Below are 12221 nucleotides of genomic sequence, written 5' to 3' on the forward strand. Positions count from 1 at the left end.
CTTGGAGACACCTGGGGTGCCAGCTTCTGGGCCGCAGCCCCAAGAGACAAACAACCTGCCGTCTCCCTTCCCTCTGTGTGCACAGCCTGGCTTCATTAGTGGGGAGGTGATGATCTAATTTCCTCCAAACAAATGTTTGGGATGTAGAGTTTTCCTTCAACAATGAGCAGTGGCAGACGGTGAGAAATCTGCTTGCACCTTCTGGGGCTGGGTGGGGGAGCCATCCTGACATGCCTGCCAGCCTGGCAGGCACTCCCTACTGTGGCCCAGGGTTTCCTCATGTCCCAGCCTGGGACATGACTGGCTAGAGCTACAAGAAGGATGATGCTGGTCCATCAGTGGTGGGGGTATAAGGCAGGCAGACTGGCAGGAGTTCTTCCTACGACTCCTCCACCAGCTCGGAGTTGGGGAGCCCTGCATTTCCCACACGCTTGAGAGTGACTTGGGCAGGGCACTTGCTCACCTGAGTCTCCAGGAAGGGGATCTTGAGACAAAGCTCAGTAGGCAGGGTGGTTGGGGGCCCATCCTGTGGCAGGGAGGGAGGAAGCAGGAAGGGGCAGAGGGGCACGCTGAGCTGCAGTGCAGGTGCAGTGACAGCCTCCATTACCCTTGTAGGAATCCTAGAGCTGTTCTGAGTCTGGGATGTGGCCGGGCAATGCTTACGTGGGGCAGTCATGGGACATGGGCTCTCCCTGGGGCAATGACGTATGCCTCTGGGGTGACCTCTGCCAAGGCCTTTCTGCCCCCAGCACTGCTGGGAGCTGGGGAATAAGCCCTAGAGGGACCTGGGTGGTGTGATGCAGCCTCCAGCACACCAGTCTCTAAGGTGTGGAACTCGGAAGCCTCTTGCTCTGGGTGAGATGCAGTGATGAGGACAGAGAGGCAGCAGGGAGCTCACCCTGTCCAGGGCTTTCAGCCAGATTATCAGTCCTTACAAGGATGGTGTGATCTTGGTGGGCTGCCTCTGAGATATTTTACCAATCAGAAAAAGATCCCAGGTCTGATTGTCCCTGTCTTGGGTCCCCAGGGCCAGGCTTTCCTGGTGTGGAGCGGGCACTGGTAATCTGTTAGTGCCTTCACTTCTCAGTTCAACTGTGGCTTCCACCATTGTCCTATCATTTTCTTAGCATTAATTCCTCTTTTACCGGACGCCCTATGACAATAGGATGTGCCAGATCCAACATTTAGGTCTTTTACTGTCCTTCTTAAATTTTTTTTTATTTTTAGAGACAGGGTCTCACTCTATTGCCTAGGTTGGAGTGTGGTGGCACAGATATGGTTCACCACAACCTCAGACTCCTAGGCTCATGTGATCCTCCCACTTCAGCCTCTGGAGTAGCTGGACCGCAAGCATGCACCACCATGCCCAGTGAATTTTTTATTTTTGATAGAGATGGGGTTTCACCATGTTTCCCAGGCTGGTCTCAAACTCCTGAGCCCAAGTAATGTGCTAGCCTCGGCCTCCCAAAGTGCTGGGATTACAGGCATGAGCCACTGCGCCTCAAGCGTCCTTTTTTTTTTTAATTACATGAACTTTTCTTAATAAAGTCAATGAATGAAATGATTTTTGTCATAGTAGAAACTGACAGTTGAAAAGATATTCGCAGAAACTCTATGAGGCTCTTTCCTGTGTTTGAACCAGCTTCGAGCCTTGACTCAAGTGTCACCCTCTCCACAAAGCAGCCCCAAATGTCCCTGTGGTCTGGGCACTGTGCGCAGCCAGCACACACCACCATCTCGAGTGGCTCGTACTGCCAGGCCTCTTTATAACACAAATGACAGACAACTCCATGCAAACCACCATCAGTGGCAGAGGAAGGGTGGCCCAGGCACTCAGGAGTCTAGTGGGCCGCCTCCATTGAGACTGGATCTGCCCATCAAGCAACAATCCCAAGAGCCCGGACCTCCTTGGCTCCCCTGCTCCGCTGCAGCTCTGGTGCCCACACCCTCATACCCCTGCATCCTTCCCAGAAGTCCAGATGGCCCTGGCTGTCATGGGGCCATGTAGCCTGAGAGTGGATGATCAGGGTGGGCCCCAGAAGAAAATCAAGTTTGTTGTTTTCCTAACCAAGGGAAGGATGAATGGACTTGGCAGAAGACCCTCAAGTCCTCTCAGAAACAGGTGTTACCACACCCACATCTGAATTCGTTGAACTCCTGTTAGCCAAGGGACAGCCTGAAGGCCACCATGTCCCGGAAGCCCTCCAGCCACTGGCTAAAGCTCCAGGCCATTCCATGCTGGCAGGACTCCTTGCCGGCCTGTCTGCTGTGCTGTGACAATGGTGATCGAGACCATAGCCCTGAGGGCCCTCATGGTGCCTGGCTGCTCTCTTGGTCTCCAGTCTGCAGCACGACCCGGCCTAGAGAAAGAGCTGATGGGTGTCTTCTCACTGCATGAACTGGCTTGTTAGGCTGATGAGGTGGGGACTGTGGAGCAGGCATGGATCTTGGGTTCATGGGGAGAATCCCAGGGTCGGGAACAGGCCAGGCCAGGCACAGCCTCAGCAGCATCACTGGGGACTGCCACGTAGCTATGACCCCATGCACTGAATGCAGCAGTGGGATAAAAGGTGGGGGACACCCCCTAGGGTGCCACAGATGGCTCTGGGGTTCAGCCACCTCAACTCTGCACCCCGTCGCCCCAGCCCAAGCCCAGATGGGGCTCTGGAATGGCCACTCCCACACTGAACACCCGCCCTCCGCCTCCCACCACGTTGTTTCCTCCTCTGTGCCCTTCACAGCTGTGGTATGTCTAAAAAATCTCCTTGGAGGAGCTTAGAGGTGGCAGGTGGCGGTGGGGACATATGAGACTTGCTTTATTCAGCTTGCATGTTTACTTGGGGAGACTGTTGTGGGGATGTTGGGGACTATGGGAGAGGGAGCTAAAGCACTCTCAGACCTTGGTGCCACCATGACAAACTTCTAGAAAGAGCTTCTACACTCACTGTCTCCATTTCTCATTCTTCAACCCATTTCCACCTGCACTGGGGGCTGTCTCACCTCACTCCCTAAAATTGTCCCATCTTAGGGCCACCAGAAACCTGTATGGCTGCTAACGTGAGTAGCTGTTAAGTTCTTGTGTTAGCTGACCTCTCAGAAGCTTCAGTGAAATCCAAAATAATATGGGGCTGACATGACAGTTGAGTTCTCTCTACTGCCTATGCACACAGTCCAGGCCTGACGCAGCAGCTCCAATGTCTGCACAAACTCAGACTCCTTCCACAGTGCTGCTCCCGCATCTCAGACATGCAGCTTTTTCCCTTATGGTCTAAAAGACTGCTGCAGCTCCAGCCATCATGCCTACATTCCAGTCAGTGGGAGGGAGAATGAGGAAAGAGTTTTGCCCCTGCCTGTGGGGGCCCTTCCAGCAAGCTGCATGCTCCACTTCTGCTTATATCCACTGGTCAGAACTTTGTCACATGACCTCACCCAGCTGCAAGGAAGTCTGGGAAATGTCTTTGTGCTCAGCCCCTATGTCCCCTGCTAAGGACAGGGGATGGTTACCAGGTGATAGCTGGCCACTCCTGTACTTTTGGCTTCGATGACATCAGCCCACCTGGTCCTCATTTGCCCCTTTGATGGGGTGACACTTCTGCCAGCCCCTGGAGTGCTGGGGTGTCCACAGGGCTCTGCCTCAGATCGCCCTATCGTTCTCTTCGCATTCTGCACACCTGCCCTTAGCTGGTTGCTTCCCATCCATGCAAGGACCACGAACTCCCAAGCTCCCATCTTAAGCCAGGCTTTCACCCCTGAGCACCAGACACCCTTTCTAAGTGCCTGCTAGGCAGCCCTGCCCAGCATCGTACAGGCCTTGCAGGCTTCCCACGCATGTGCCCCTCCGGCCATCCCAGGGAACAGCTTCTGCCCATCCAGTTCCTCAGGCAGGGTCCTGGGCCTCAGTGTGTGAATTCCATCCTCCCCTCCCCCGCCACTTTTTTTTTTTTTTTTTTTTTTTTTTTAGACAGAGTCTCTGTTGCTCAGGCTGGAGTGCAGTGGGGCGATCTCAGCTCACTGTATCCTCTGCTACTGGGTTCAAGTGATTCTTCTGCCTCAGCCTCCCGAGTAGCTAGGACTACAGGCATGCATGACCACACCCCACTAATTTTGTATTTTTAGTAGAGACAAGGTTTCACCATGTTGGCCAGGCTGGTCTCAAACTCCTGACCTCAGGTGATCTGCCCTTCTTGGCCTCCCAAAGTGTTGGGATTACAGGCGTGAGCCACTGTGCCTAGCCTACTTCTTCATCAGACATAATCACAAGGTCTCAGCAATTCCACTTCCAGATGTCTCTCAATCCTCCCACCCCCACCTTCTAGCCAGTGTCATTGCCCAATTCTCACTGAGGCCCTTTCCCCCTGCACCCACTCACCGTATCTACCTGCAGTGCCTCTACTCCCATCTGTGCTCCACACTCTTGCTGGGAGGCCTTTGACAACGCGGAGTAACCACTTCCCTCTCAGAGGCTGCCTGTGACTCCATGTTGTTCTCCATGTGCGTCTCTGTCTTTATCCATCACCTCCACCCTCATCCCAGGGTGTCCAGGGCACCCACTGTATTTTAGGGACCCATGCAAGTTCCTGGAGGGCTGGCACACATCTGTCTCATTCTTTGCTGTGTCATCTAAGCAAGTGCCTGGCATGGGGTAGGGCTCAGTGAGTATTGGTTGTCAATAGGGACAGTAGAGAGGAAGAACGGAGACAGCTCAGCAGAGAAAGGCATTTTGGTGGGACAGTACAGAAAGCTACACATAGGCCCAGGTCCATATGGATTCAATACGGATGGAAGTGGCATTTCCAACCAAAGGGGAAAGGTGGATTTTTAAAAAAGTTATCAGGACAATTAAGTCACTGTTTGGGAAAGAAAATGAAGCTGAATTTAGACCTATTGTGAGCCCCAAATGAGTGGGTTTGTGTCTAGCAGTGTTCAAGGCAGGGGACATAACAGTGACAGAACAAAGTCCCCCTTCACAGTGCTCAGTGCCAGCAGAGGAACAGAGGTCAAACCTACAGGGGAAAGAGGAGGCGTAGGGAGTGCAGGGAGACAGGCAAACCAGGGCCTGGAGGCAACAGCTGCTATTTTAGATATGCCTCAGGCAGAGTGAGGAATGAGGCATGTAAATGTTTTCAGGAGGGGGCTGGTGCCCAGGTGGATGGAACAGAAAAAGGGTCTCTGTGTGTTTGAGGAAAAAGAAGGCCAGTGATATTGTTTGGCTCTTTGTCTCCACCCATATCTCACCTTGAATAATTACCACGTGTCAAGGGCAGGACCAGATGGAGGTAATCAGATGATGGGGGCAGTTTCCCCCATGCTGTTCTCACGAGTTCTCACGAGATCTGATGGTTTTATAAGGGGCTTCCCCCTTAGCTTGGCTCTCATTCTCTCTCCTGCCACCCGAGAAGAGCTGACTTCTACCATGATTCTAAGTTTCCTAAGGCCTCCCCAGCCATGTGGAACTGAGTTAATTAAACTTCTTTTCTTTATACATTACCCAGTCTCAGGTATTTCTTCATAGCAGCATGAGAACAGACTAATACAGTAAAGTGGTACCACAAAGAGTGGGGTGCTGCTATTAGGATACCCCAAAACAGGGAACTGACTTTGGAACTGGGTAACAGGCAGGGGTTGGAACAGTTTGGAGGGCTCAGAAGAAGACAGGAAAATGTGGAAAAGTTTGGAACTTCCTTGAGATTGGAGGGCTCAGAAGACTGGAAGATGTGGGAAAGTTTGGAACTTCCTAGAGACTTGCTGAATGGTTTTGACCAAAATGCTGATAGTGATATGGATGATGAAGTCCAGGCTGAGGTGGTCTCAGATGGAGATGAGGAATTTGCTGGGAACTGGAATAAAGGTGACTTGTTGCTTTGCTTAAGCAAAGAGACTGGTGACATTTTGCCCCTGTCCTAGAGATTTGTGGAACACTGAACTTGAGAGAAATGATTTAGGGTATCTGGTGGAAGAAATTTCTAAGCAGCAAAGATTCAAGAGGAAGCAGAGCAGGAAAGTTTGGAAAATTTGCAGCCTGATGATGCCATAGAAAGAAAAACCAATTTTCTGGGCAGAAGTTCAAGCTGGCTGCAGAAATTTGCATAAGTAGTGAGGAGCCAAATGTTAATCACCAAGACAATGGGGAAAATGTTTCCAGGGCATGTCAGAGAGCTTCACAGCAGCCCCGCCCATGACAGTCCTGGAGGCCTAGGAGAGAAAAATGGTTTCATTGACTGAGCACAGGGACACCCTGCTCTATGCAGCCTTGGGACATGATGGGTGCCCTGTGTCCCAGCTGCTTCAGCTCTAGCTGTGGCTAAAAGGGGCTAAGACACAGCTTGGGCCATTGTTCAGAGGGTGTAAGCCCCAAGCCTTGGCAGCTTAAACATAATGTTGGGCCTGCAGGTGCACAAAAGCCAAGAATTGAGGTTGGGGAACCTGTCTCTAGATTTCAAAGGATGTATGGAAATGCCTGGATGTCTGGGAAGAAGTCTGCTGCAGAGAAGTAGCCCTCATGAAAAACCTCTGCTAGGTCAGTGCAGAAGGGAAATATGGAGTTGGAGCCCCAACACAGAGTCCCCACTGGAGCATTGCCTAGTGGAGCTGTGAGAAGAGGGCCACTGTCTTCCAGCTCCCAGAATGGCAGATCCACCAACAGCTTTCACCATGAACTTGGAAACGCCACAGACATTCAACACCTACTTGTGAAAGCAGCCAGGCTGGGGCTGTAAACTGCAAAGCCACAGGGGCAGAGCTGCCTCAGGTGATGGGAGCCCACCTCTTGCATCAGTGTGACCTGGATGTGAGACAAGGAGTCAAAGGAGATCATTTTGGAACTTTAAGGTTTAGTGACTGCCCTGTTGGATTTCACACTTGCATGGGACCTGTAGCCCCATTGTTTAGGCCAATTTCTCCCATTTGGAATGGGTGTATTTACCCAGTGCCTGTACCACCATTGTACATAGGAAGTAACTAACTTGCTTTTGATTTTACAGGTTCATAGGAGGAATGGACTTGCCTTGTCTCAGGTGAGACTTTGGACTTAGACTTCTGAGTCAATGCTGGAATGAGTTAAGACTTTGGGGGACTGTTGGAAGGCCATGGTTGTGTTTTGAAACGTGAGAACATAAGATTTGGGAGGGGCAAGGGGCAGAATGACATGGTTTGGCTCTGTGTCCCATCCAAATCTCACCTTGAATTGTAATAATCCACACTTGTCAAGGGCAGGACCAGGTGGAGAGAATTGAATTATGGGAGTGGTTTCCCCCATGCTGTTCTCATGATAGTAAGTTCTCACGAGATCTGCTGGTTTTATAAGGGGTTTCCTCCTTTGCTCAGCTCTAATTCTCTCTCCTGCCACCCTGAGAAGAGGTGCCTTCCACCATGATTGTAAGTTTCCTGAGGCCTTGGAACTGTGAGTCAATTAAACCTCTTTTCTTTATAAATTACCCAGTCTCAGGTGTTTCTTCATAGCAGCATGAGAACAGAGTAATACAGCCAGCATGGCTGGAGCAAAACCAGGGATGGGGAGGGTGGCGTATATGTGTGTGGGGTGAAGGCAGACAGGGAGCCAGCCCCAGGGGCTTGGGCTGTTCTTCTAATTCTAAGCACAAGGGTGATCTTTGGAGGTGATGAGCCAGGTATGGTTCTAGCCCTCATGGAGACTGCATTAGGGAGAAAGTGACTGTGAACAACCAAACAGGTAAATAAACAAAAGTTGAAATGGTGACATATGCTAAGGTAGGAGGTGGGACTCGACTCTGGATGTGGGACCCAGGTGCTGGGACAAATTGAGGACTAACTGAAACAGGGACAGGATGGAAACAGCCATCCATAAGTCATGCCCACCAGTGTGCCATGTCAGTTTACTGTTTCCATGGCAACATCTGGAAGTTACTGTCCCTTTCCATAGCAACTACCCAGTAATCTAGAAGTTACTACCCTTTTTCTGGAAATTTCTGCATAATCCACCCCTTAATTTGCATGTAATTAAAAGTGGGTATAAATATGACTTCAGGGCTGCCTCTGAGCTGCTGCTCTGGGCACACTGCCTATGGGGTGGCTCTGCCCTGCTCCACAAGAAGCAGTACCTCTGCTGCCACTGTGCACTGCTGCTTCAATAAAAGTTGCTGTCTAACATCACTGGCTTGCCCTTGAATTCTTTCCTGGGTGAAGCCAAGAACCCTTCCCAACTAAGCCCCAATTTTGGGGCTCACTTGCCTTGTATCAATGCTATCAAGAAAATATTCAGGGTGTAGGGGGAGAGAGGGAGGGATGGGTAAGGAGCTGTGGTCAGGGAAGGTAGCCTGGAGGAGATGCTACTAAAGAAAAGTTGGCCACGTGCAGGGCCAGAGGCAGAGCAGGCCACACACAGGCAGAGCAGCTGGCCCCCTGAGGTGCTCAGAGCCGGATGCTCTAAAGGTCGTCAGGAGGTAATCGGGACCTGCACAAAATATAGAAAGGAAGAGAGCAGAGCAAGGGGAGGCTGGAGTGATCCCTGTGGGCAGCAAGGTGCTGGACTGGACAACTCCAACACTGGGGCCATGTTGCTTCCAACCTTTTCTCTTGTCAGTGTGTGTTGTGCATTTCCCCAAGCCAGTGCATATTGGCCACATGTTACTTCACACCAGGGATGGGCTTACTGTATTGGAGAGTCCAATTCCCTCTAGACATTTGATGTTTGTTTTTTGTTTTGTTTTGTTTTGCAAATTCTACGATAACAAGCAAAGCTGCAGTCTTGCCCATGTATCTTTGAGTAAGTATGGGTGTAAGATAAGTTCCTAGAATTTGAATTGCCAGGTAAAAAGTTTTTGTAATTATAATTATATTAGTTGTCACCAACGGTCCTCCAGAAAAGCTGTCTTTGTTTATACACCCACCTTTCCTGAGCTCCTTACCAGCAATGGGTATATAGTCTTTTTCGTTGTTTCCAATAGAGGTGATGAATATAATATATTCTAATTTAATTTGTGTTTCTCTTACTAGCAGTGAAACTGGGCTTCTTTTCATGTGTCTGTTTTGGAGGGGAGCGTTTGAATTTTTTCTTTGATAAATTGCCTGCCAATTTACTTTGCCCACTTTTCTATTGTGTTGTAATTTTCCCTCACGACTTGTGAGAGTAATTTGTAATTTAGGGAAGCTAGACCTTTGTCTAGCTTCTGGATGGCAGCTAATTTTTCCCAGTGTGTCTATTATGTTTTTAAATGGGTATTTTGCTGAAGTGAAGTCTTCCACTTTTACTTAGTCAAATCAGTCAGTCTTTTCCATTCTGGCTTCTGGGATTTTTTGTCATGCTTAGAAAGACTTTTTCTCACACCAGGATAAAAAATTCACCCACGTTTTCTTCTATTACATTTTTAGATTCATTTTTGACATTTGAATTTTGATACTTTTGGATTTTTTTCTTTTTAGTCTAAGAAAGTAGAGATTCAGCTTTATTGTTTTCCAAGTGCTTACACATTTATCCCAATACCATTTATTAAACATTCCATCACTTCTTCAATTTTCATGCCATTTTTATCAGCGTTTAAACACTCACATATTCATGGGCTTATTTCTGGATGCTCTATTCTCCCCCATTGATGGATCTGTTCATATTTTGAATACTTTGTCAAGTTCAATTGAGTTTTTTTTTGTCAAAAAATTCAATTAGAAATTTGATTTAGAGAGGATTGACATCTTTACAACTTTAAGTCTTTCTCTTCAATAAAAAGATATGGCTCTCCAATTATTCTATCTTATTTTATGTCTTAGTCGAGCTTTATAGTTTTTTTCATGTAAGGCCTTCACATTTCTTAAGTTTTTTTCTTAGGCATTTTATACTTTCAGTTGCTATTGAGAATGAGCTCTTTTCCTTCATTATATTTTTAGCTGCTTATGTTTTATATAAAAGAAAGTTATTGATTTTGATATGCTAATTTTATAACTGACTACATTAATAAATTGGCTTGTTTCCAATATTTTAAAAATCTTTACCCAGTGATACCATGCTATTATTTTCAATGATAAATTTGTCTCCTCCTTTCCAATTTGTATGCATCTTATTTATTTATTTATTTATTTTTAAAGACAGGGTCTTGCTGTGTTGCCCAGGCTGGAGTGCAGTGGTGTTATCATGGCTCATTGAAGCCTTGAACTACTAAGTTCAAGCAATCTTCCCACCTCAACCTCCCGAGCTGCTGGGACCACAGGGGTGCACCACCATGCTGAGCTGATTTTAAAACATCTTTTGTAGACATAGGGTCTCAATTTGTTGCCTAAATTGGTCTTAAACTCCTGGGCTCAAGTAATCCTCCTTCCTGGGCTTCCCAAAGTGCTGGGATTACAGGTGGGAGCCACTGAGCCTGGCCACGTATTTAATTGCATTGATTAACTCTTCCAGGAGAATGTTGTAATAAATTATTGTTTGCCCTATGAGACTGTTACCTTGAATCAGCCCTTAGTGTTGAACTTTTCTCTTCTTTCTCCAGAGAGGTGGGTGGAGAGGCAAACCCGAGAGCTGTCTTGGCAGTGGGAGGCAGGCTTCAGGTGGGCCGCTCTCTGCACTTTCCTTTTCTCTCCTTTAAGACACGGTTTGGTTTGTTGGCTGAGATACTTAATTCCAGACCCACACTGTTTGATATGATAGCTATTAGAGAAACATGGCTTTCTAAGTTTAAATTTAAGTTAATTACAATGAAATGAAAGTTAAAATTCAATGTCTCAGTTTCATTAGCCACATTTCAAGGGCTCAGAGCCACACGTGGCTTGTGGCTCCTGTACCTGACAAGGCAGACATGGGACATTTCTGTTACGGCAGAATCTTCTCCTGGGTAGTGCTGCTGTAGTCAGGCATCTCCACCCCCTACACAGCTGGTGAGCAGTCATACCGCCTCTAGGCTTTCTAGATTCATTTTCTAGGTTGTGGGGAGAATTCTTAGAGCTCTTAAAACTCCATTCTATGTGGCTCTTCTTGTTGTTTCCCCTTAGAATGCCCTCACCCTCTCTGTCAAACCAGAACGTGCTGACAGGTTGCTTTCCCTTCCGGCACTGTGTTCCCTTACCGCCTTCCCAGTTCCATGCTCCTCTCTGAGGATGAGGGCAGGGTGGCCACATAGCATCTCCTGTTTCACTGTCCTTTCAGAACTTTGCCACTGCAAGGTCAAGTGTGGGGTCTAATTTCTCTCCTCTTGCCACTCCCACAGGTAACCTGTAGCAGGTGGCAGAGTGATGCTACATGGTGCAGGACCAGGTGTGAAGAGGCCACGTGCAGCTTCTGCCTCAGGCAGGCACATGTGTCTGTGTCAGCACACACCTCAGCAGGCCCTGAGCTTGTGTGAAGAGAGATGCCTGGCAGCCACTGCCACTCCAACCACCAGCCACAACAGCAGCAGAGGCCCCACGCCCAACCACCTAGCCAAGCCCTTTCTGCATTCTTGACCCACAAAAGAATGAGGATAATAAATTGATGGTTGTTGTTTTAAGCTACTAAATTTTAGGAATTGGAGCAGAAGGGAAATGAGTGTGTGTGTGTGGTGTGTGTGTGTGTGTGTGTATTGGGGGAGCTGTGTGTCAGTTCCTTCCAATGCTTCTGGCCGTGGAGAGAACTTTCAGGCATTGTGGGTGGCGCTGGGGATGTGGAGTGATGCTGGGGATGTGGGGTGATGCATGGACATGACTTCCATCCTGCTCCTGTTAGAACAATAACCGTGGCGTTTTTGTGGGAAGTCGCACTCGGCTTTTCTCTGTGCTGGCATTTGGCGCCTACCTGTTGCCATGGCAGCCGTGATTGGCACTCCTTTTGCCATCCGGGAAGGGAGGCTGCTCCAAGTAGACTTCTTCTGATTCCCCAAATCTCTCATCTCAGTAATTCTCAGCTGTTAGAATTCAGACGTCTTCTCCGTTCCTTTTATGCTTTCAAGAAGAAAATCCCTTAGCTCTTCTGCCTAGGCTGTTTGAATTGGTATCAAAATCACATTTGATTTGAATTTAGCTGCCAAGACTCTAAGTTTTGTTGGGGCTAATACTCCTTCTCTGCAGCTTCCTTCAGAGTTTTCATCTCAGTCTCTCCGGCTCAGCCACCCCTGGGGACTCTCCAGGGAGGGTGGAGAGGAGGCAGTCTGGCTTCCTGGGTGAGGCCCTCTCTTTCTGCCACTCAGCACTGTGCTGAGTGGCAGAGCCCCCTGACTGGGACTCTGGCCGTGATGGGGGTGGCAGTGAGGAGGAAAAGTCCAGGAAACCACAGAGAAGCTGAGATT

The 12221-nt window shown here is 48.7% G+C and overlaps 1 long non-coding RNA gene across 1 annotated transcript in view; it reads left to right on the forward strand.

The window, feature by feature from the left end:
* Positions 1–12221, forward strand: part of LOC103890078 (uncharacterized) — a 74158-nt gene that overhangs the window by 27239 nt on the left and 34698 nt on the right. Inside the window, exons 2-3 of the long non-coding RNA XR_002914495.3 lie at positions 6981–7013; positions 7324–7374. This is a non-coding gene — a long non-coding RNA (uncharacterized LOC103890078). The remainder of the gene's footprint in view (positions 1–6980; positions 7014–7323; positions 7375–12221) is intronic.

Source organism: Pongo abelii, chromosome 2 (genome assembly GCF_028885655.2).
Source record: "Pongo abelii isolate AG06213 chromosome 2, NHGRI_mPonAbe1-v2.0_pri, whole genome shotgun sequence".
Lineage (NCBI taxonomy): Eukaryota > Metazoa > Chordata > Mammalia > Primates > Hominidae > Pongo > Pongo abelii.